General features: G+C 51.5%; 2 pseudogenes; one reads left to right on the top strand and one right to left on the bottom strand.

Annotated features, from left to right (window-relative positions):
* The first annotated feature begins 379 nt into the window (after positions 1 to 379).
* LOC123129307 (disease resistance protein PIK6-NP-like) lies at positions 380 to 2029 on the top strand (annotated as a pseudogene).
* A 10963-nt stretch (positions 2030 to 12992) lies between these two features.
* LOC123129306 (disease resistance protein RGA2-like) overlaps positions 12993 to 25373 on the bottom strand; it is a 30262-nt pseudogene continuing 17881 nt past the window's right edge.

Below are 25373 nucleotides of genomic sequence, written 5' to 3'. Positions count from 1 at the left end.
ACTTGTTCAGATTTTTGTAAGTACAGTTTTTTTACTTGGAGTATCTCTTGGGTGCGTTTGAATTGTCTCAATCATGCTCCCAGGTGCAAAATGTTAGTTCCAACAAAACTGTTAGGTCAAAGGTGGAGAGGTATTCTTCATAGTAAATTTATCATTAGCCTCAGAGCTTTGGCTTCCTGAAACCACAAGTTGAAGATAGGACAAACAAGTTCATGCTATTCATACTCTTAATTTAGCAACAGTAATTCGTAATCCAAATATTTAACTTTATCAAATTATGTCCATTGCAGGTATTCAAGAACAGTATTGAAAAAAATGATTTCGCCCCAGCTATGTTGGAGCAAGCAAGGCTTACCCTACCAAAATGTGATGGACTTCCCTTGCAATATCAACTATCGGCGGATTTCTAGCCACGAAACCAAAAACTGCTACTGAATGGAAGAAGATGAATGATAATATTAGCACTGAATTGGTGATAAATCCTGAACTTAGGGCAATAAAGACAATTCTTATGAGGAGCTATGATGGTTTGCCATACCATCTCAAGGCTGCTTTCTTATACCTGTCCATATTTCCAGAAGACCACATAATTAGGTGGGGTCGCTTGGTTAGGCGTTGGATTGCAGAGGGTTACTCAAGGGATATGCATGGCATGAGTGCAATTGAACTTTGTCGGAGGTACTTTGATGAGCTGATGGATAGGAGTATCATCCTGCCAGGGGAAGAAATAGACCAGTACAGTAGGAAAAATAATTCTTTCCAACTTCATGATATGATCCGTGAAATATGCATCTCAAAGGCTAGGGAGGAAAACCTTGTTTTCACGCTGGAGGAAGGATGTTGTTTGAGCGAAACACAAGGTGCAATACGGCATCTTGTGATAGGCAGCAACTGGAAAAGGGATAAGGATGTGTTGGAGAGCATGCTGGATTTGTCACATGTACGGTCATTGACCGTGTTCGGAGAGTGGAGATCGTTTTTCATTTCTGACAATATGAGGTTCCTCCGAGTGCTTGACTTAGAAGACACATTGGAGTTATGAAATCGTCATCTTGATAAAATCGGGCAGCTCCTTCACCTCAAGTACCTTTCTGTACGAGGATGTCGCAGGATTTCATGCCTGCCTAATTCTTTGGGGAATTTGAGGCACCTTGAAACACTGGATTTTAGAGGTACACATTTAGGTGTGTTGCCAAAAACATTCACCAATCTTCGGAAGCTACAGCACCTTCGTGGAGATTCTCTTTTCTTGAAACCACAAGTTTTAGATGCTTGTTTGAACAGGCATGATCTATTCAATCTGTACCGCTTCTCTGGAGGGATTGCTAACCTGAAGGCTCTTCACACACTAGGTAATGTATTTGTTTGTCGTGGCAATGGAAAGGCCACTGTAAAAAAACTCGGAGAGCTTACTCAGCTGCGTAAGCTGAAAGTGAAAGGTATCAACGACAAAGGCAGCTATGAGTTATGGTCTGCCATTGCTGGTCACAGTCAACTCCTATCTGTGTCAGTTGAAAGTCAGTTAGGTGATGTACTAGATGGCTGTTTAGGTAAGGGTTTGACACCACCAATCCGCCTGGAGAGCCTCACTCTGGATGGTAGGCTAGGGAAAGCAACAGAATGGATCGGTAAGCTTCAGAATCTCTCCAAGCTGGTGCTGGAGCATAGCAACCTGAAGCAAGATGATGATGCCATACAAGTCCTTGGGTTTCTACCAAATCTTGCAGTTTTACGCCTGAAGACTTGTTCGTTCGAGGGGACAAAGCTCCATTTCCAGAGCTCATCTTTCCTGAACCTCGTGGTACTGGAACTCTATGTATTAGAGAACCTCCAGTTGGTGCAGTTTAAAGAAGGCACAATGCCTAGGCTCGAGCTGCTGCATGTTGGTGGGTGCCAAGAGCTGAATGCATTCTCGGGGCTGGCAGCCCTCAAAAGCCTCAAGGGAATTCGGTTGGAAGGTAGTTATCGGACTCCCGTCAGTGAAACATTGAAGAAAGAGGTGGAGAGGCAGGCAGCGGAGCATAATTAAGAATCAAGTCAGAGTGAATGAATCTTACTGACTAAACTCTGCGTGCGTGCGCGCGCGCGCGCGCGCGCGCGTGTGTCACTCTCTCTGCGTGTGCACACGTGTGTGTGCGTGTGCGTGTGTGTGTCTCTGTCTCTGTGTGTGTTTACGCGCTTGTATCCCCCGAAAGTGGAATAGCGAACTGAAGCAAGATGATGCTATACAAACCCTTGTGTTTCTACCAAATCTTGCAGTTCTACGGCTGAAGAAGGGTTAGTTCATGGGGAGACAGCTCCATTTCCAGAGCTCATCTTTCCCGATTCTCATGGTGCTGGATCTCAGTTGTTTAGAATATCTCGAGTCGGTGGTGTTTGAAGATACGATGCCTAAGCTGGAGCTCATACAAGTTGGTCTGTGCTGGGAACTGAATGCAGTCTCCTGGCTGCCAGCCCTCAAAAGCCTAAAGGAAATTCAGTTGGACTGTAATCTACAAGAAAGTGTGAAGGCAGTGGTGCAGAGGCAGGTCGCAGAACATATGAAGCAAGTCAGAGTGAATCTTCTTGACTAAACATTCTGTTAAACATTCATACATGTGTATTCTGTTAAACATTTCATACATATTTATAGTGAAGACGTTTGCTCACAAGCGGCTAAATTCAAATTTAATTTCACAACTCGTTCTGTCACCTGACTTTCTTTTACCAACGGCATGCGGCAATAATCAGAACAAAAGGCATCATGCAGACAAATCACAAATAAATTCTAAGACCAACATACTACGAATTACAGAAAATTTCCGGAACCTATGACCGAACCTTTGAATCCGGTTCATTATAATAGAGCACGCATCAACCAAAACTGCAATTCGACACATGCACATTCTCCATTGCAACGTGCTCAGGCCAATGATCCTAATCTTGAATCTGAAGAAATGATTTACCACCTGTTCTAAAACTTAAAATATTTCTTCATCTTTCTTCGATGATAAACCGCCTTCATTAACTTTTCGTGTTTCCTCTTACTCGCATTCTGCATGTGCATCCTTATCTCATAAGGCGGCCCTTACAACTAAGCGAGAACAATTGAAACAGAACACACAGGCGTGATGTTGAAGGGAATAGAGAGCCGAGCACCTCTGCCATCGTGTTGCTGAAATCCTCCTCTTGATGCCTCAGCTTCTCATGAATCCTCCCGTGCTTCCTGTACCTGACATTTAGTTTTAATCAAGCAATTCTTGTCCTATACACGCAGTACGGACTGCATGAAAGAACAACCAGCCAGCTAAAACTGTCTTTCTCCTTTGTTCTTCAGAGCAAAACCATTCGATGAACCACTTTTTTTTTTTTGAATTTTCACCGGGGGGGAGGGGGGGAACCCCCTCCGCCACCTGAATATATTGCGTAAAGAGGCATAGCCCCTGAAGTCAGATTACATAGAGACGGAGAGATATACAGGGGAGAAGAGGAGAACTACATCAGACTACATCAGACTATCTCGCCCCTGTTCGAAGCACCGATAGCCAAACATCTATGTGGGAGCGATCGGCAACTTTCAGCCGAGCACGCCAGAGCACCGCCTCATCTCTGCAGGCCTTCAACGTAGCAACAAGGGACTGCGGATCCTCTCTGAAGACGACAGCGTTCGGTCGCTTCCAGAGCCTCCAGCAGCAGAGTAGGACGAAGGCGGCCGGCGAGGCATCACCAACCGCCGGAGAGACATCCAGGCGATGAAGAGACCCAACCACAGCCCCATCTGCTGCACCGCGAACGGGCAGCCAAAAAAGAGATGGTTGGCGGTCTCCAGAACAGCATCACAGCAGGGGCACCCTGCCTCCGCCGCCGTGAGGATGGTCTTACGGCAAAGCACATCCCGTGTGTGGATGCGAGACATGGAAAGCAGCCACCTGAAGAATTTGACTCGGGACGGCGCCCGGGACGACCAAAGGAAGGATGTCGACGGAGACTCCACCCCACCGAAGCGTGAGAGGGCGTAAACACCACGGGACGAGAGACCTCCACCGGGGGCAGTGCACAGAGCGGCGACTCGGGAGTCCGATCCACTTGCTGGGGGGGAATCATCCATCAGTAGTTGGACAGCAGCGCACTCCTCCACGGCCCTAGGGGTGAGCCGGGCCACCAGCAAGGCACGCACCCCCTGCCTACGTGCCGCCCACACCGAGGTCTCCGAGCAGGCCGCGTGGGTGTAGAGGGCAGGGAAGGCAACCCGGATCACCCCACAGGCGAGCCAGTCGTCGTGCCAGAACGAGGTCGCTCTCCCGTCCCCAACAGCGACCCTGGTGAGGGATCGGTAGACGGGCAGCAGACCTAGGAGGCACCCCAATGCTCGCCTTGGAGGGGGGAGCGGCCGCGCCCTAGGAGGGCCCATCCATCCAGCTGGCCCCAAACCCAGGCGGCCCATCGGGACGGCACACCGGAGTGAAGGCGATGGAGCAGCTTGAGGAGGAGGCAATCGTTCTGGACTCCAAGCGCCCGGACTCCGAGCCCTCCCTCTGCCTTGGCCCGGCAGACGCGGTCCCAGGCGACGAGGCATTGAGCACCAGAAGCCCGGTCTGCAACATTCCACAGGAACGCCCGGCGTAGCCCGTCCAGCCTAGATATAACGGCCGGCGGAAGGCGCATGGCAGCCATGGCATAAGTGGGGATGGAGTCGAGGACCGCGTTGATGAGCACCAAGCGTCCTGCCGGGGATAGCAGCCTCGCCCGCCACCCCGCCAAGTATCGATCAACCTTGGCGAGCATGGGAGCAAAATCTTCGAGTTTGAGCTTGTCGCAGGAGAGCGGCAACCCCAAATAAGTTTGTGGGAAGGAGCCCACCGTGCACTCGAATGCAGCCACCACGGCCTCGAGCACCTCCGGGGCAACATGCATGGGGATGAGAGTGCTCTTGGTGAAGTTGATGACGAGGCCCGTCGCGGAGGCGAAGAGGTCAAGGATGCCACGCAGCCGAGTCGCCCCCTCCGGGCAGGCGCGCATTATGATCAGAGTGTCATCGGCGTACTGGAGCACCACAGGCGGCGCCCCCTCACATAGCGGATGTCGCAGAACCCCGTCCACCCGGATCATGCGCTGGAGCACGTCGGCGACCAGGAGGAACATGTATGGTGAGACAGGGTCCCCCTGCCGCAGCCCCTTGCGGACCGCGAACCACCTCCCAGGCACCCCATTCAGTAGGACGGCAGCCTTCGAGGACTTGAGAATGAGATCCATCCAATCACACCAAACTGCCGGGAACCCCCGAACCTCCATGATCCGTCGAAGGCTGGGCCAGGCAATGGAGTCGAAGGCTTTGGCGAAGTCACGCTTGAACACCAGCATCCCCCCCCCCCCCCGCTTGCAGCAGCACTGCACGAGCTCCTCCGCATAAACGAAGTTCTCCGAGATGCTGCGCCCGGTCAGGAAGCCGGACTGGTCCGCGTCGATGAGGTCGCCGATCTGACGCTGGAGGCGCGAAGTCAGCCCTCGACAGAGGATTTTAACGTCCCTGTTCTGAAGAGAGACGGGGCGAAAATCGCCAGGTGAAGGCACGCCCTCCTTCTTGGGGAGCAGAGCGATGAGGGCCCTGTTTATCCCGTCGAGGCACGCGGTGCCGCCATGCACCTCGTCGAAGAAGCGCTGAAGGTCTCCAAAAACCGCCGACCAGGCGGCCTGGTAGAAGGCGGGGCCAAGCCCGTCCGGGCCAGGGGCGCTAGTTCGGTCAAGCGCGAAGACCGCGGCGCGGATCTCCGCCCTGGAGAAGGGCGCCACCAGCGGCGCACCATCGACCGTAGGCGCGCCGGCGTACAGGGACGCCAGGTCGAACCCCCAGGAGGTGCGGGGGGGCCGGCCCAGCAGGTTGGAGTAGAACCACCGCAACGCCGCCTCCTTGGTGCTGTGATCAACCAGCTCAACGCCGTCGACCGCAAGCACCCGGATGGCGTTCCCCCGACGCCGCTAAGACGCCCGGGAATGGAAGTATCCGGTGTTCTCGTCACCTTCCGCAACGGCCCGTCACTTCCCCCGCTGTCGCCAGTAGGCGGCTTGCCGCGCCATAGAGCCAGCCGACGCAAGGCGGGCATCACTCCGTAGCTCGGATTCGGCCAGGGAAAGCCGCCGGTGCTCCTCCAGGTAATCTAACAGGTCAATCAAGAACTGGCAGTTGTTATCAAAAACAGGAATGAACTTGTGTTGTTGTTTCCAAACCTTGGCCGCAGACCTGAGACATTTCTTCTGGCGGGCAAGGCGAGTCGCAGCACAGGGAGAGCTAGGGGCGCGCGACCAGGACGGCAAAACCGCAGGGAGGAACAGAGGGTCCAGCAGCCAGGAGGTTTCGAAAAAGAAACGCCCCGCCGACGGGATGCGGGTAGAGACGGAGACAACCAGGGGGACGTGGTCGGAAGTGATTCTGGGGCGAGAAGCAAGCGTGGAGTCCGGGAAGAGGGAGTCCCAGGCTGCGTCGACAAAAGCCCGGTCGAGCCGGGCGAGAGTGGGAGGATCACGTTTATTAGACCAAGTGTACAAGCAATCAGTGAGAGGGAGTTCCAGCCATGCCAAGGCGTTGATCATGGCGTTGAAAGCGGACGCGCAGCTGGCGTCAAAACGATCGTTGTTCTTCTCCCTAGGCAGGCGGATGAGATTGAAGCCCCCCACGATCAGCCTTGCCCCATCAATGGCTGGCGACAAGGAGAGCATATCATCGACAAAGGTCGCAGTAAGAGAGTGGTCAGCCGGGGCATAGACGTTAGTTAGGGAGAAGGAGAGGTCGGAGACCGTGGAGGCAAGCTTAGTGGTAAGAGAAAAACACGACCGAGCGCAACTGACAAGGGACAGCTTACGGGGATCCCAAGCCATGATCACTCCCCCTCGAGACCCATCGGCGTCCTTAGTGACAAACTCAGAGAGATAGGGGGGGGGGGGGGGGAGGAAGGACCGAGCTTTGAACACATCAAGAGCCGCGAGCTTGGATTCTTGGAGACACACCACAGTGGGGGACGCGGACGAGATAGAGTTACGAACGAGATCACACTTATCAGGGTCCCCAAGGCCCTGAACATTCCAGAAAAAGAAAGACATGCATTGAACGCGACTAGCCATGGACACCAGCAGGCACCCAAGGGGGAATACAAACACACACGCTACAACGGGAGTAAGACACCACGTCACCCAACCTGACAGCGATAAGGGAAGAACGAAGAAGCAACAAGCCCCGGGCAACACAGTCGGGAGCGGAAACAACCAGGACTCTAATCATGAAGAGGAGCCGACACCGACGAAGACTTGATAGCAGCCGCCGCACGCAGCCCCGCGACGGACGCCGAGGGTAGAGGCCGCACCACCGCATCGATGACATGGTCGCGCGCCGCCTTGTCCTGGAGACGGGAAGAGCACCCAATCAGGGCGTCCTTAAGAGCACGACGCTTGGCCGCCTTGTCCGCAATCAGAACGAACGCGCCCGTGTCAGCCAGAGCCAAACGCGCGTTGCGCCGCTCCGCCTTCTCCCCCAGCCCCGCAAGCCGCGAGCCCGCGCCAGGATCCGCTGCATGGCTATCCATGCAAGGCAGGCCCACGCCCCCCGCGCCATGCAGGCTATGTCGTCGGGCAGCTTAGTGATTTGCACCGAGGAGGCAGAGCGAGGGGAGCCCCAGGCCACCACTGGGGGCCGTCCTCCCCCACCCCACCGACGAGCGCCCGGCGGGAGACGGCACCGGAAGGGAAGGGGCGCCCAGGACCCGCAGGATGGAGTCAAGGGCATCGCCACAGCCCCGGCTGCCGAATCTGCCGACCGGGTGAAACGCCGGGGCCGCGATGTCGCCGTGACGGTGCCGCCCATCGGGCCGGTTGTGGGCGCAGGGGGGGGAGCTGAATAAGGGCACGTACTCGCCGTTCGCGTCGAAGGAGTGAGACATGGGCCAGACCGCGGCAGGCTCGATGGAGATGGCGCGCGCCTCGAACGGCCCTCCCCACGGCCAAACGTCTCACGGGATGTTCCGTGTGCACTCCAGCAGAACGACGACACGGATCGTGGCGAGCTCGTGACCGGAGAGGGCACGGGGGTCGATCTCCAGGACACGCCCGAACCCAGAGAAGGCCGCGGGGATGCAAGTCGGGGTCACGTACTCCGCAGGGAAGCCCGTGGCCGCCAAGAGGGCGCACTGCCGAGCGCGCTGCGGAACGCGCCCGTACAGCTCCTCGCGTTGACGAAAGTGTTAGGGGGCTCGATGGAGACGACGGCAAGACGACGCGCGGCCTCGAGGTCTCCGGGAGGCATAAAAACATCCATGGCATCGGGGCGCTGGGATTCCGCCGCAACGGACACCCCACTGCCCGAGGAAACCTCGGAGCCGGAGGAGGTGGAGAGGCGCGAAGAGCTATGCGGCGACGGCGGGTCGCGAGGAAGAAGCAGCTCTGGTGGCGGCGCAGGGGCCGCAGCGGCCAGGACGACCGGCTGCGGATGGCCGAGCTCAACCAGCGCATGGGGTGGGACAGCGGTGGTGAGCGGACCACCGCGTTCAGCGAGATATCACGCGGCGACGACGGAGGGGAGCGGGCCCGCGAGCTGGACTCACCCACCTCGAGGCGCCTCGGAGCGAGGGCCGACGGCAGAGGGTGACGAGCAGCGGAGGGGTAGGGGGTTTGGCGACGGGGGGGGGGGGGAGGTGGGGGGGGGGGGCGGAGCGGGGAAGCAGCACGGCTTGGCACGACGGACGGGCGAGGAGGGGCCACAGGACAAGAACGGGAGCGAGCGCGGTGGCCGGAGCGGCGGCAACGGCGGCAGCGCACCGGGTCCCGACAATCAACGACGAAGTGCCGCGTCGAGAGGCAACGAAAACAGCCGCGGAGAGAGAGCGGTGGGGGGGGGGGGAGGGCGCGACTGCGGGCGGGGGGCAGGGGCAGAAGGGGATAACAGCGCGAAGCGATATGGGCTCTTGTCCCCAGCCCCGGGAGCAGGAGAGGGCGAGTTAAGGCCGAGGGCCCCCACATCCAACGCGCCAATTAACGTGTCATATCTGGATAGGACGGGCGACGCGGCGCGGACCAGCTCCACCCCCCCCCCCGATCAGAGACAGCCGGGCTACCCGCTCCCCCCCAGCGACCGGATTAATGGAACCCAGCATGGCTTCAGCGGGGGCGGGGCAATCCGGGGGCGAAACGTGGCACGCGATGGGACGGGGCAGAAGAGCGGGAAGGCATGACCTAGGCGGAGGCAAGCGGCTACGAGCCGAAAGGCTATGGCGGCGCCCATGCGCATTAACCGAGCGCTTGAAAGCGGCAGGTGGGGCGGACGCGTGGGACTCGAGGGCGATCGAAGCCAACGCGCGCGCCTCGGCCACCGACAGACATAGCTTGAGCTGCACCGCCGCCGACGCGCCGACGCGGGACTCGACCATGAGCTTGGCGACGGCCTCGCTAGCCACTTGGATGGAGAAAATCAGGGGCTCCGTCTGCACCGCCACAAGACGAGCGGGGCGCACGCAGAAGAGGGTCGAGGCAAGGGTGGAGAGAGAGACAGCGGAAAGAGGGGGCCCCGTCGCGGGGACGACCACCCACACCATCCCGGGACCGAGAGGCGAGCCAGGACGAGGGTTGAAGACGACACTGCACCGAAGGGAGGAGAAAACACGGTCTTGGAAGGCTTTACCTGGACGAGGCACGACGCGGAAAGCTCTCCCCGAAGCGTGGGACTTCTTGCCGCTGTCAGAACCGCTAGGTCGACGGCCAAAAGCTGGAACAGACGGCGCGGTGGGCAGCAAGGGGTGGGTGGGTGGGGGCCGGGGGGGGGGGGGGGGGGGGGGGGTGAGTGGCGGCGGGCGGGGTTGAGGTGGGCGGGGCGGCGGTGGGGCGTCGGCGGGATCGCCTGGCCTATCGCCAGAGCTCACGCCCACCCCCTGCATGCAAATAATCTTCGTTGATCACTCTCGATGAACCACTACAGATAAATCTGAGCTGTTTCTGTCTCGTTTCAATTTCTCATAACCTATAACGCGGCGGCTTAAACGTCCACATGGTGGCTTAAACGTCCACGCGACGTTAACCATAGATCAGGGTTAAGTCTATAGCCTTGCGTCGTTCCGACAGCATATGAGCTAAATAATATTAAATTCAGGCAAAGCGCATAAAGAAATCAAATTTGATGTCTAGCTCTTCTGCCAATCTTCAGACTGCTCGGTAGGAAAAAATATGGATACAACCAAATTGTTACCAACTATAATGTTATTCAGCATGTAGTAAACAAGGGAGCTTTTGGCGGAAAGCCGGAAACAAACTAGGGAAAAAAACAAACTAGGGAGAGGACTGGTTGACAAAATTTGAAGGAAGTTACAAACACTGATATGTGTATAGCTCTCAAGTCCTCAACTTAATATATTACTAGTACAACCATTTCCATCAAGATGAATGTGCTTAAGCCACAACGAATGCACTATCTTTAGGACAACATTTACATTTACACGTCATCAGGTCTGCAGTCTGAAACTCTGTCCTCATGCATGTTAGAACATTGGAACTCTCAAGTGTGAAACGCTGTCCTCATGTATGTTCATGGCATCAGTCTGAACATGGACCCTTCATATTCCAGTAGCAGCATCTGCTGCAGAGATATGACTCTCTGTAAAGCCATAATACAATTGCTTCGCTTCACAAACATCACCTCAGTTTCTCGATTTTGGCTACATTCCCAGAATCGTACGTTATGCATGCCATATGTTCTCAACAGATAAAAATAGTTGGTCACAACAAGTTCAGAGTTCAGACACTCTATGTAAACTGGGCCGGAACTGATCAGTAGTAATCAGCATATATATGGATTGCACATCGATGGAAGAAGCAGCCAGGGGATATACCTAGTACTGGTATTGACACATCATTGCATCTGTCTTGACTTGCAAAAGATGAAAGTACTTATTCTCCTTTATTTGAATCATATCATCTGGGCATAACATCAGAGTTGCCGCCTGTATATTAAATAGAGTCATAAAATCAATCAAAATTTCTTTTCTGGGTAGTAGATTCATGAAACGGAACTTAACTAATATGATTAATCACATAACTGAATCTAACATTGTTTTTCCAGACTTGCTTTGAGAAATAAGTTTGTATCCCTTATGGAGAACTGTACATATCAGGAAGCTAGCTATTTCAGTAATCGGACTTTTCTCGAACTGGTAATAAACTTGATAGCAAGGTGCACTCAACATTTAGTACTATGTTAAATACTCCCTCCATTCACAAATATAAGATGCTTTAACTTTTTCTGATTCATATGTATATAGATACATCTTATTATGTTTGTTCACTTATTTCAGTCTTTATGTAGTCCATATTGAAATATCCAAAACATTTATTATAATTGCAAACGGAGGGAGTAATATTTTGAGAAAATGTGATAAGCACTGAAGAGAACCTTTGAGTGCTCGTAGAGCAAAACCTAGTAAAGTACTGCAATGATTGGGGGAAAGAAACATGCAGCCAATTTCATAAGAATGCCATCTTCTGCAAAATGATTCATCTTTCAGTTTCATACTTGTACACATGTTTCATACAGAACTGATATAGCTTACTTTTTTTTTTCTCAAACACTTGCCTATAGCCTAAATTAATCAACAACGTCACCAAAGCTTCACTATCCTCAATATCAGTTAGTGCAAGGAAGATGCGAGCAATCGACATAGTATATATGAATAAAATGTTGATGAGATACAATAATGGAGAAATATTATCATTTGATCAAATGTACCCAAAAATATGTAACAAAATTCTTTTATGAAAAAAATTGTTGATGAGCTACAATAATGGAGAAATATTATTATTGGATCGAATATGTAACAAAATTCTTTTATAAAAAGGTATCACTATTGTTTTCCTTTTAATAAATTTTCTTTTCAAAACAATTATATCCTTCACAATGAATATTGACCCGTTACAATATGTTCATATATTTTCTTTAGAAAAGGAGGATGCACCCCCGGCCTCTGCATCTGGACGATGCATACGGCAACTTTATTAATTATTAAGCATAAAAGACCTTACAAAGTGGTACATCAGTAAGCCTGAAGCCACCATCTAGGCAACATCTGTCGCTAATCCTACCCCCTTGATGTAGTGGTGCCGAATGTCCGAGCCTAATACCAAACAGACATCGCACCAAATCCTAACATCTAATGCCGGATGCCCCATCCTAGCCACATACCGGGACTGGGTCACACGCCGGTCCGGCGCACTCACCGAGGCTGCCGCCGCCTTCTTCCACCTATCCATCTCCAGAGCAGGTACTGACGCACAGACCTTGCCAGGCCTGCCGTCGACGCCACCATGGCGCCAGACAGCTCGACCACCCTGCGCTCGTCCATCCAGCCGCATTCGTCGTGGATATGCAGCTGCACCATGCTGCCACCACTCGTCGTCAATGACGCGGTAGATACAACGCCGCACCACCTGGCAACCTCCACACCATCGCCGCTGCTGGAGCTACTCGGATCCCACCATCCACAACATCTCTCCCCCGAACAGCAGTTCCTCCCAAAACAGCGCCTCCATGGAGGATACGACGCGCATGACGCCGCCGCCGCCCAATCCAGACTGAATTTTGGACTTTCGTCCGGGAGGGGTTCGGGGGTGGATAGGGGGGACCTCGGCTTCGCCTCCAGGAAGGGTAACGGCGTCAAGTGACGTCGCCGATGCCGGGCCGAACACGCCGACCAAAGTTTCCTCCGGTCCCCATCTTATGCCACCAAACCTTCGTGTACTCCGGATCCGGCAAGCCACGATCCGAAACCTGCGAAGATGAAAGAGCCATGGGGCTCAATCCACCAGAAAGGAGGATCAAGAAGAACTCCTTGTAGATCTCCAGACGCCGAATCCAACGATCCGACGTGGCCAGCGACGATCATCACCACCCCGCGGCGGCCTACGGAGTTCGAAGAAAAGATCCAGATGGATCCGATCTGGATCCGGCGGCACCCGCGACCACCGGTCAGGCCAACGCAGCCACCACCTCATGACACGCAGGTTGCCACCGCCGCGCCGCGCACGACGCCGATGGGAGACCCGCCCGCAGCGCCGCCGGACCCCATGTTCGCCCGGCATTCCTCTGGATCCCGCTGTCCCGCGCCAGCCAAGACGGAGAGCAGGTACAATATGTTCATATATTATCATATATGTTGACCCCCGTTACAATATGTTCATATATGATAAAATAGAACACTTTTCAATGTGAAGGCTCCGGCAAACAAGAAAGACTCTCAGCTCTACCAAAAGGATTTAGTAGCCTAAACCTTCAAGGTAGAATATAGGAGCTTTGTTTTGCGAAGATGTAAAGATACCAAGCATATAGCTGGTCACGTATATAACGAGACAGAAAAATGCTGATGCATAATGCAACCGTCTTTGCTGGTGACAAGAATGCGTACCAATTTCCTCGTCGAAGAGGCTGTCTTACTTCTGTCAGCTCTGGGCAATCAAGAATACACACGGACTCTACCTGAGCAACTGCTACTGAACCACCTATGGATCTGAGGATTGAACAGTGTGCTATTTTCAATTCCTTCAATGCTGGAGTACCCCCCAGCTGACGAATGTCGATGGACTGCATGCTTTGACATGCTTCCAAGTTGAAGCTCTTGAGGGAGGATGGTAATGTTAGTACCATCTGTGTATTTAACTTAGGACAGTTTTCAATATCCAGCTTCTGCAAACAAGAAAAACCATGGAGCTTATCACCTGGCAAGGACGTCAGCTCCTCACCATTCCAAATCCGAATTTCCTTCACAACAGGTAGATAAGCAGGCGTCAGGAATTCATCAAGGCTCAACAATTTCGTGCAGCTGGTAATATATAGAAAATCAAGGGATGAGAATGCTCCAATGTTGTTGCTGCTGCTTGCTTCAGAGACCCCAACTGATACAAGAGAGGCGCATCGGTTCATTTTTAGATACTTAAGGGATGGTAAATTGCTACTCCAGACTTCCAAGGGAATATATGTTAACCATTCGCTCCATATTTCCAAGTGGGCGAGGAAATTGAGGTTCTGAAAGGACCTCACAAATTGATTCGTGAAATACCCAACGTTCTGTAGGTAAATCCTTCTAAGAGAAGTGGGGAAGGCTCAAGGTTTTGGTTACCGAATGAGGTAATTTTACCGAGGGGGACTGATAAATGTGGTTACCACGGTTACCGAGAAATACCGACAAATACCGAGAATATTTCGAGCGAATTTTATAGTTGAATTTTGAATTCAAATAAGAAAATGAACGAATATTCAAACCAGAGACCTCTCAAAACAGGAACTAGGTTGCTACCAACATGCCATAACCAACTTTCATTGCATTAATTAGACCCTACATACCTTACTGTAAATCGAGTGTTTAAATTCAAAAATTTCAAAAAAATGGTATTTTTTGCTCGGTATGACGATTTACCGAGGGGCACGGAAATACGTGGTAACCATGGGAAATCTTGAAATTTCGACTGGTAACCAAAACCTTGGGAAGGCTACAAAACTTTGCCAATTGATTTTAGGACAATCTGTGATCTTCAAAATTTCAAGCCGGTGAAGATTGTCTGCCTGGTCTGGATCACATATGTACGGGCCAAAAAATGATACACTCTGAATATTCATGCATTCATGAAAGTCCAGGAAACTTAACCCTGGCAGGAGGTTAGGACGAAGCCAACTAGGACAAGATTCACCTCCATAACGCCTTATTCTCAATTGTTGGAGATTCCAGTGAGGCAACACTTCAATCTGTTTCTCCATCATTTGTATCGCCTGATCACCAGTCCATTCTATCCAGAGTGTATTAGAGTGATCCTTGTTATAACTAAAGCGCTTTGATTTTATTTTTTGTAAGCTGATGGCATCACTGAAGCCTTCAGGGAAACTCTGAAACACACAATCCTTAGCTTCTATAGCCTTGAGAAGGTGTAGATGACAAACCGATGAAGGAAGGGTGCTGAAAGTAGGACTTCCGAGTAAACAAAGGTACCGTAGATGCTTCAAGTTGCCCATGCTCTCAGGTAACTGCCTTACTCTGGACAGCCTAAAACTCAGTACACGGACTTTAGGGAGATTCCTGAACCAACAGTCAATCACGGGATAAAAATCGTTTGCACTTTTGTACAATTCATTGCACACCAGGGATCGCAATTTTTTCTTGTTGCATAACCTCTTCAACTCTGAACAGCCAACATTTTCATTAGTGAATACTGACAGATGACGAACATTTGAAGGGATTTTATCAAGATCGCTTGCGTGTTTTATGATGAAGCATTCATACATTGAGACCAGCTGTGCCGTATCATGCATCAAATCATGAATAACATACTTATCACTCTCTTGAGTTACTCTCCGTGTGTACTTGTTATTTTGTTCAGCTGCTCTCTGAAAGAATGATCCTTTTACAAGCTCATCAAAACACAAGGATGCCTCTTGAGGTTCCACATATCCTTGTGCTATCCAAATATCTGATAAAAACATTTTATCAAATTGGTGATCTTTGGGATACATTGCACAAATTGAGAAGCACTTCTTCAATAATGGTGGTAGGTACATATAACTCAATCTAAGGGCTGGCAAAATGTCAGCCACATCTTGTTCTAATTGCCACAACTCACTTGTCAATATAGATTCCCAATGTGTTGTGCTTAGGTCCCTTTGCAACAAGCGTCCAAGAGTTTTGGCAGCCAAGGGAGAACCCTTCAACTTAGGAAGTATGTCTTTTCCAATGCACTCCAACTCTAGGTCGTTGCAACTCCTATTGGATCCGAATGCACAAAATTTGAAGAACTCCCAGAAAATAGCATCTTGCAAGCCCTCCAACTCAAAGCTCTTCATGCCAGTGCTGACTAGATTAGCAACCTCAAAAAATCTAGTGGTGACCAAAATCATACTTCCTTGAAGAGCATTTCTCAAAGGTACGCAAAATTTGTCCCACTCCGCGCCACCATTTCTCAATGCATCACCCCACATGTCATCAAGGACAAGTAACAACTTCTTAGATTCCACAGAATGAGCCAGTTTTCTCACGTGGTTATTCAGATTATCAAATGTTGTATCTTGTTCCATCTGCTCCAGAATCTCTTTAATTAACCTCTTTATGTCGAAATCATCAGAAACACAAGTCCAAATTATGCAGTCAAAGTGCTCCTTCACTTTTGCATCATCGCAGATTTGTTGTGCAATAGTTGTTTTTCCGACACCCCCCATACCAAATATGGGAAGCACACACAAATCAGTCGCTCTGGCTTCATTCTCGGTCCTCCCTCTCTTGCTTGTATGTACTCCTAACTTTTGAACCAAGTGTTTCAGTTCTTTTTCACGGCCAAATATTTGTGGCACCTCAGAAAAAGCACTTGTTTCTGGCCTGATTGATTTGTCAAACTTCAATGGTGCTTTATGCAATCTCAAATCCTTCGATTGATAAGCCGTTTCGCCCAGCCCGCTCCCGCGAGCGGGGGGGCGAACCCACGCGCCGCCGCCTCCAGCCCTTCCCCGTCCCCTCCTCCTCCCCGCCGCCGCCGGCTCGTGCCGCCGGGCAAAGCCCGGCCGGCGTCGGTGGCGGCGGGCCCCCATCCCTTCGGCGCGGTGTGGGGCTGGCGCGGGACAGCGCCCTCGCGCGGATGCGCGCAGCCAGGCAGGGCGGCGCGGCGCGGATGCGTCCAGGGCGGCCGGATGGCGGCTTCTGGCGCGGAGGCGCGGCTGACTGCAGATTCGCGGCCAGGCGGGGCGTGCCGGCGTGGGGCGGCCGTGGTCAACTTCTCGGTCCAGATCTGGATCGGGGGGGCTGCTTCGGCCTGCTGCACGTGGGCGGCGCGTCTTGTCGGCAGCGGCTGGATCCCGGGGCGGCGGCCCTGGAAGGTGGCGGCGAGTGAAGCTCAGGCTTCCCGCGGCGGCATGGCGTGGTGTAGTCCCTATCCAAGGCGGATCTGCATCGGCGATCTCGTGGTTTGGCCACGGATTGGTTCAGATCAGAGACGGTGATGAGCGTGCGGGATTCATCCCGGCGGCTCTCGCGGTTTGGCGAGGTGGGGTGGGAGCCCTCCTCCCAGGCTCCAATGGTGGCACATTCAGAGTGGCTGGTGCGCCAGGGCTCCTACGGTGGCACTGCTGTCGCGGTTGGTCGCCGGATCTAGGAGGCTAGATCTGGGGCTTTGAAGGCGGTCGAGACAGTGCACAGGTTGTCGGGTGGATTTCTTGGTATGGATCCGGGTGAAAACTTGGTCTTCGGTCATTTGCCGGAGCCGGTGATGACGATGCTCTTATCATCGTTTCCTTCATGAAGGCATCATCGAGGTGAAGCTTCCAACCCCACCCAATACCTCCGGGGGAAACCCTAGATCAGTTGATCGGATGACGGCGGCATTCATGTGTCGTTACCCCCTTGGGGGCGGCATCCTTGGAGATGCACTCGGGCTCGAGGGACCCGCGGATGGCAGCTTCGGTGGAGCGGTGTTTCCTTCTACATATTCATGGCGGCGGTTCTCGACGGCATGGAGCAGTGGAGGCTTGGCGTCAGATGTGTGGTGAGGGACACGTGCAGGAGGTCGACGTTGTCTGGCGTCGTGGTGGCGTCGATGGCAGAGAGGCCTGACAAGCTCGATGCGTCAGTACATGCTTTGAGGATGGATCGAGGGAAGATGGAGGTGACGGCCCTTTGCAGTGTGTGTGTGTGGTACTCACTGAGAGTGCGCCGAACTGGAGTGTTACCCAGTCCCGCCTATGTGGCCTGGATGGGGCATCCGGCGTTAGATGTTAGGCTTTCGTGCGATGTCTGTTTGGTATTTGGCCCGGACATTCGGCACGCTTTCATCAAGGGGATAGGAGTAGCGACAGGTGTCGTCTAGATGGTGGCCTCGGGCTTACTGTTGTATTACTTTGTAAGGTCTTTGTGAATAATAAATAATATGGCCGCATGCATCACCCGGATGCAGAGGCCGGGGGTGATTCCTCCTTTTCTAAAAAAAAAAAAATGGATGTGATCTAGGTTACCCTGGATTTCCTTCACTTTGTTGAAGTGGTCACAATTGTTGATACTTTTGAAGAACTCTAGAAAGGCAGCATGCATGTGTTCTTCACCTGAATTCTTGCTCTCCTCAAGCTTCAACTTGAGTGCATAATATTTGAACTCATCAAGAAAGTCCTCAGCATCATAAACTGCATCCTTGATGTGCGGGAGAAGCTCGGCTGCTGGTTTCTTATGGCTCTGCCACTCAACACGCTCAATAAGGTCAAGCATCTTGGGCATAGTTGTCTGGAGCTTCCAAATGTCGTTTTCCAAATGACGTAATTGCTCCCTTTCAGCCAGAATCTGGTGTTGCACAACTGAATTGCCTTCACCCAGCAGCTGACGTCGGGCCGCTACGATGCATGGCGTGACCCAGCCAAAAAAATCCCGACATGCATTGATGTCTGCAAATACACCAGCAACTGCCTTGAATGTTTCCATAAACAGCCCGAGGACTGCTGTGATGAATACAAACAAAATTAAGATTAATTGTGAAGAGTTTGATGAGTACAATATTGAAACCTACTACTCCATCCGTCACATAATATAAGAACTTTTCAAGCAGTAGCAATTATCTCAAGTGAGGATAGATGCAATATGAACAGATTGTACCTTCACTCTCTTGCTGGACTATGGTTTGTACAAACTGTTCTCTGTTAGAATGAGTCCGACCCAGGGATTTTATTCTGCCGAGAGAAGGTCAACTGCACTAGTTGTCTGACATGCCTTCTGCAATGACCTGGTGGTTGCCCTTGTAGCCACCTAGTTAAAAGAATTTGATGCTAACTAGTATAAGACTTAGAGCAATATGAAGTTAGATTTAACATTTAAGTGAATGGCCGAGATTAGAGAGTTCAAAAATAGACCAAAATGTCCAGTGAAATTTTGCCTTCTTTCTTTATCTGAAGTTTATATAAAGCGATTACAACTAATTTAAACCCATGAGTTAAATCTAATTAGCAAATAAAATTTTCAGTAAGAATCCCCCAATCAGCTTTCTCATGGAGACTATAAATAAATGTACGATATCATGCGGACATCCAAACAACCATTTTGACAATATTTCTTACGAAATGAGTGAACAGCATTGTTGCTATCCTTTTAAAGGCATTTTATAGAACACCATGCAGGCGGCTGCAGGGTGCCAAGAACAACTAGCCTGACGGAAAGTGACTAATAAGGTTAGGTGTTTCTTTGATCATGTCGTGTGTTTACTTATAAACCCACTCTCTTTTATTAAGGTTGCAACCGAAAATGAAAAAGGAAAAGGAAGGGCAGACGGTGGCGCCTGGAACCAAACAGGTTGTGTGCGGTCTCTCTGTTTCCTCCGCTCGAGACCTGGGAGCTGCGGCGCCGGCGGCTGTCGAATGGCTCTCTTGGGCGGAGTACTGCTACAACACCTCCTACCACTCTGCCCTGCGTGCCACACCCTTCGAGGTGGTCTACGGCCGTCCTCCGCCATCCATCTTGCCGTTCTAGCCTGAGACGGCCCGGACCGAGGCGGCGGCCGATCTTCTCCGTGGCAGGGATGAGATCCTTGCTGAGGTGCGCCAGCGTCTCCTCTAGCCCCAGTAGCTGTCCAAGAAGTAGTACGACGCCCACCACCGCGAGGCGGATTCACGGTGGGCGACTAGGTGTGGTTGCGCCTACTTCACCGCTCCATGCAGTCACTGGACCCGCGCGCAAAGTGCAAGCTGGGTCCCTGCTATGTGTGGCCGTTTCCGGTGTTGGAGCGCATCGGCAACGTCACCTACCGCCTTCTGCTACCTTCGGGCGCTCGCATCCACGACGTTTTCCATGTTGGCTTGTTGAAGCCTTTCTGCAGCGAGCCACCGGCGGCCACGCCGGATCTTCCTCCGACCTCCAAGGGCCGTCTACTTCCCAGTCCAGCGAAGGTTTTGAAGGGCCAACAGAGCCGAGGTGCGTGGCGCTTGTTGATTCAGTGGCAGGGACTTCCGGAGGAGGACGCCACTTGGGAGCACCTCGGCGAGTTCCGCAAGCATTTTTCCGACTTTCAGCTTGTGGACGAGCTGCTTGCGCAGGCGGGGAGAGATGTTATGACCGGCATACACTATAGCCGGAGGAGGCCTCATGGCGCAGGCAGTTAGGGGCCCAACCCAAGTTATCTTATCGTGTTAGGGGCTTAGCCCAATTATTTTATTAGGAGGATTATATGAACTCATGTACGGACTCGTTTTGAAATTAAGAAGAAGCAATTATATTTGCTCGGCTTCCTGAAGGGAGCCGGGAGACCTAAACCCTAGCCGGCGCCCCCTGCGCCCACTCTCCCTCTCGCGTGCGCGACGACAGCGCCCCAGCGCCGGCGACCTCGCCTTCCTGCAGGCCAACCTCCCTTCCATCCCTATAACCTGAGAGCTCGTCCTGGTAGGGACCCGGTTCCTATCAAATGACCTGGTGGTTGCCCATGTAGCTACCTAGTTAAAATAATTTGATGTTAACTACTCCCTCTCTCCCAAAATAAGTGTCTCAACTTTATATTATCTTTACACAGAACAATATGAAGAATGTTACGTTTAACTGAATGGCCGAAGTTGTAAAATAGCCGAATGTCCAGTGCAACTTTACTTTCTTTCTTTCTTTACTTGAAGTTTATATAAAGCGATTACAACTAATTCAAACCCATGAGTTAAATCTAATTAGTAAATAAAATTTTCAGTAAGCATCCCTCAATCAGCTTTCTCATGGACACTATAAATAAATGTACGGTATCATCCGGACATCCAAACAACCATTTTGACAATATTTCTTACGAAATGAGTCAACAGCATTGTTGCTGTCCACATTTTGTCAAACACCATGCAGGTGGCCGCAGGGTGCCAAGAACAACGAGCTTGACGGACCGTGACCAAGAAAGGTTAGGTGTTTCTTTGATCATGTCGTGTGTTTGCTTCTAATTCACTCTCTATAATTAAAGTTGCAAACGAAAATGAAAAAGAAAAAGGAAGGGGAGGCCGTGGCGCCTGGAACCAAACAGGTTGTGTGCGGTCCACTCTCCTCGAAACCTGTGAGCTGCGGCTGACGGCCGGACTAGGCACTAGTACGTACAGTAAGCAGCTAGTAATGGTGTGGTACTGTACCAGTGCAGGCAGCAGAGATGGATGACGTACCTTTTGGTCGTCTCTGATCCTGTTGCTCCGGGAGATGGATGCAGGCGCAGGATGAAGATGGCCGCCGTGGACCGAAGCAGCTGAAGCGGACATAACTCCCTTTGAAGGAGAAGGGGCCTGGCCTGACCTGGCCCTTGCCGGATGCGTGGGCGTAGAAGCCTATGTCGGAGGACGGAGTTACCTATGCCACTACGGTGGCCTACTCACCTGGAATCTTCCTACCTCTCACGAATTAACCAAGAGACATCGCAGATGTCTAGGAAAACCAGCCGGGCTATACCAGGCGCGGGAAAAACCAAGTCATCAGAGTTTTTGAAATAAAATATGGCGCACGCGACGCCGTTTCGCTCAGTTGAACGATTAGTGAATCTGAACCTCTCTCGAGGAAGAGCAGCTGAACTATGCAAGTTATACACCACCAGGCCAACACTTCTGTTTCACTCGGCTTCAGTGTCTTCAGGTCGTGTTCGCCCGAGGATTGAACCGAAGGTCTCTTCCTGGCAGTAGACGAGGGCAGGGGTTGTGACCGTCATTCCCGTAGGCCATAGCTCCATTCCTGCCGACATGGCATGCAATAGAGAGGGCAAAGGATGGAGGCGGAGGCTGCGCATCAGGCGATGGTCGTTGGTCGCTGGCGACAGAGTAGGGAGAAAGGTGGCAGAGGAGTGGATCAACAACAGTCATAGAATAGGAAATGCAGATTGGATACCTTTCTCGAAACTCATTTTGGCTTAGCTCTACAGTCACCTAGAAAACCAGGCGACTGTCTTTCGTGTCTTGTGTGAACGCATTCAACTAGCAGTTTTGCATCTTATCCTTGCATATGGTTTCCTCCAAATTCTCACCAAAGCTAGTTAAATTGGAAGTCAACTGTATCTTACTGAGAGTTTGAGACCATGAATATGATATTCAAAGGGAAAATGTGTGTGTGTATATGGATAGATATGTGTGGACTTGCATGCCACAGTGGGGGTCTTTATCATGCTTTGCACGTGCTTGACAAACTAGAAGCAGAATGAAAAGCATGATGGCTCACAGTTGGACTCTGTTCCTTGATTGAAACCTCAGTATTAGCATGAGCAAATGTTCAAAAAACAAAAAACATGACCAAATATTTCTTGGTACCTAACAAGTCATGTGAGCAAGAAGTAGGCGCATGATGCTTCCATATGGACAATAATAGCGCATAACCACTTAATTTTGCTAGCACCAAAATCTAACCTAAATAAAAAAATTGGAAGTGGCGCAACGGAAACTAGAGTGTCTTATTCAGTGGCACGCACTCTGTCTTATTGTTATCTTCCGAGTTTTATTTATTCCATATTGTAAAAATCCATTCGAAATAAAAGTTGGTTACATTCGAAGTATATCATAATTCAAGCAAGATTCCTAACCAACAGATCTACGTGTACGTCCATATTCAAGCAAGATTCCAGACCAACAGATCTTCTCATTGTGTTTTGCACATCACTTGCTCGGGACACACACACATGTACCAAGGAAGAAAGACAAAGTCAGAAAAATGGGAGCACATGCCACTAAATAGTTCAGCACCTGGCAGAACAGAAATCCATGTGCTCAGTATAGCGCCAGAAATCCATGTGCTCAGTATAGCGCCAGAAATCCATGTGCTCAGTATAGTTACCGCTAGGGATGCAAATCAGCGGCTGATCCATCATGCTTCCTATTCAGCACTAGAAAGATCAGTTATACCTGAATTATGGTGTGTTAGTTTAATTTATACTAGCTTGGCACTTTCATGCGGGACGTTGCTCGGCGCTCTGCATCCCCACCACCGCAAGAGTACATGTATAGTTGGATGCATGACAAATCCATTGGAATTATTTTGAAGACAAAAAAACACCCATTTCAACTAGGAAAATACAGTTGATAAGGAGCAAGATCCATCACATATACAACACTATACAATTTAAATCTTGAAGGATAAGATTTACAACTGCAAGGCGCTAGCTCAATTGTAGCACAATGTGGAAAGATTTATAAGCGGTTCAAAGGAAACATGAAAATGAGTGTGGCACTTATTTGCTGCGGAGACGACGAGGTACATTAGAACCATTCGACCAAAAATGCACCCACTGCTTGTATCTTGGAAGCCTCCAATAGGGGCAGATCGTTCATCACTGTTGTGTAAAGGGGTACGATGACTGAAAGTATGATGTTTTTTTCCCGGTTGTACTGTAAGCTGCAGTTGACCCTTGATCACATTTCCAGCGGCAGAATTATAGGAATGCTTTGCATGAGTATTGCAGGACTCACACACTCAAATAATTGGTACTTCTGCATGCAATGATTGGATTTGGTTTTCTCCAAATTCTCACGAAAACTAATTAGTTGAAGGTCAACTTGTCAAGCCTATCTTATTAAGAATCCGAGACCATGGATGCTATGATATTCAGGAGAACGGTTAGTGTATATATAGAAGTTAGAGAGCAAGGGACTAAGACTGGCAGAGTGTTAGTGGAAGGAGATACAAACCCAGGTTAGCTGACGGTTCGCATGATGGCTCTGCAATATCAATATTAGCGTGGGCAGAAGTTTCTTGCTAACCCACAATTCGTGTGACTAGGTTCATAAGATATGTTCGCCCCAAAAAAATAAAAAGTATTCAAAAGATGTACTGTTAGAAGTAGGCTCCCACTATTTTCTGTACCATAATGACTCATATATATTTGTCATTGTGTCATAATGTAGTACCAAATGAGATCCAATTTCTGTTATGCTACTTAAATTGTATCCAAATTTCTGTATAGAGTGACTTTTAGTTTTTGTCCACTAGTTCTATTTTTCAAAAATTACACCATTTAAAAGCTTTTTGTTAGGATCATCGTACCGTACCCCGCAGATGGCTACCATACCGATCTTCGTCTTACCTTTTTTTTTAGAAATGGAGGAGGACCCCCGGCCTCTGCATCTGGACGATGCATACAGGCACTTTATTAATTATTCACACAAGACCCTACAAAGTCATACAACAGTCAGACTAAAGCCACCGTCTGGGCAACATCTGTTGCTACTCCTATCCAGATGATGTAGGGATGCTGATAGTCTGGGCCTAATACCAAACAGACCTCACAGCCAAACCTAACATCTAAGACCCGAGATCCCAATCAGAACGCCTGCCGGGTATGGGGCACCCACCAGTCCGGCGCACTCCTCAACCAGGACGCCTGCCGAGTATGAGGCCGCCACAGCCACCTGCCATCAATCCATCTTCAGTGTTGTACTGCTGCACCTACCTTGCTTGGTCTAGCTGCCATCGATGCCACCACAACGCCAGATATCGCCACCATCCTCCGCTCGTCCATCATCACACGCCCACCGGCGAGACCCCGCCGCTCCATGCCGCCGAGAGCCGCCGTTGTCGACGTGCCAGATGCCACGCCGCTCCTCCTCCGCGAACACCACCTGCTGCCATTGGTCCCATCCTCTCCGCCCGCAGTTCCTCTAACCGAGCATCCAAACGCCCTAGGCGGCGCCTCCAAGCGTACGACACTCGCAGTGCCGCTGCCGCCCAATCGCAGGAAGATTATGGGTTTTCACCCGGGCATGGTGTCGGGGTATAGGGCAGGGACCTTGACGGCGCCTGCAAGGAGGAGAACGGCGACCCTGGTCGTCGCCACCGTCGGGATGAACGGGTCACCCAGAGTTTCCTCCGGTCCGATGTCACCTCAACCAGCCCCCGTGAACGCAACGAGGCCGACGACCGCGATCGTAAGCCGTCAAGTGCAGCGGGAGAGAGCCTGCAGCGCGAAGAAGATCCACTGGCAACTCACCGCCCACGGGGTCAAGACGTCGTCCATCCACCCCCCATCCACACAGCCCGAGGCCGCTGCCCCGGCGCCACCCACCGCACACATCCCGTCGAGACATGGGGGAAGATCCTCACTGACGCCACCAGGATTCACCACACCATGAAAACACCAAGCCGGGCAGGATGAGGCAAGGCCACGCCGGCCAGATCCATGCGGATCCAACGAACCCCGGCCCACCAACCGCCAGATCAGAGGATCTGGCTCCGATCCCAGGGCCGAGGCGGCCGGATCTGACGAGCGGTGCCGTCCCAAGCGAAGGCGCGGGGCGACAACACCGGAGGCAGCGGCCGCCACAGAGGGCCGGCCTCGGCGACCACCAGGGGAGACGCGGGCGGCGACGCCCGATGCAAGGTGGGGGACTCTCCAAAGGCCTAGGCGGGTGCGCGCGGAAGTCCCCGCCGCTGCCTACCGCC

Source organism: Triticum aestivum, chromosome 6A (genome assembly GCF_018294505.1).
Source record: "Triticum aestivum cultivar Chinese Spring chromosome 6A, IWGSC CS RefSeq v2.1, whole genome shotgun sequence".
Taxonomy (NCBI): domain Eukaryota; kingdom Viridiplantae; phylum Streptophyta; class Magnoliopsida; order Poales; family Poaceae; genus Triticum; species Triticum aestivum.
Note: the sequence above shows the minus strand (reverse complement) of the source record. Positions and strands in the feature narration are given on the sequence as shown.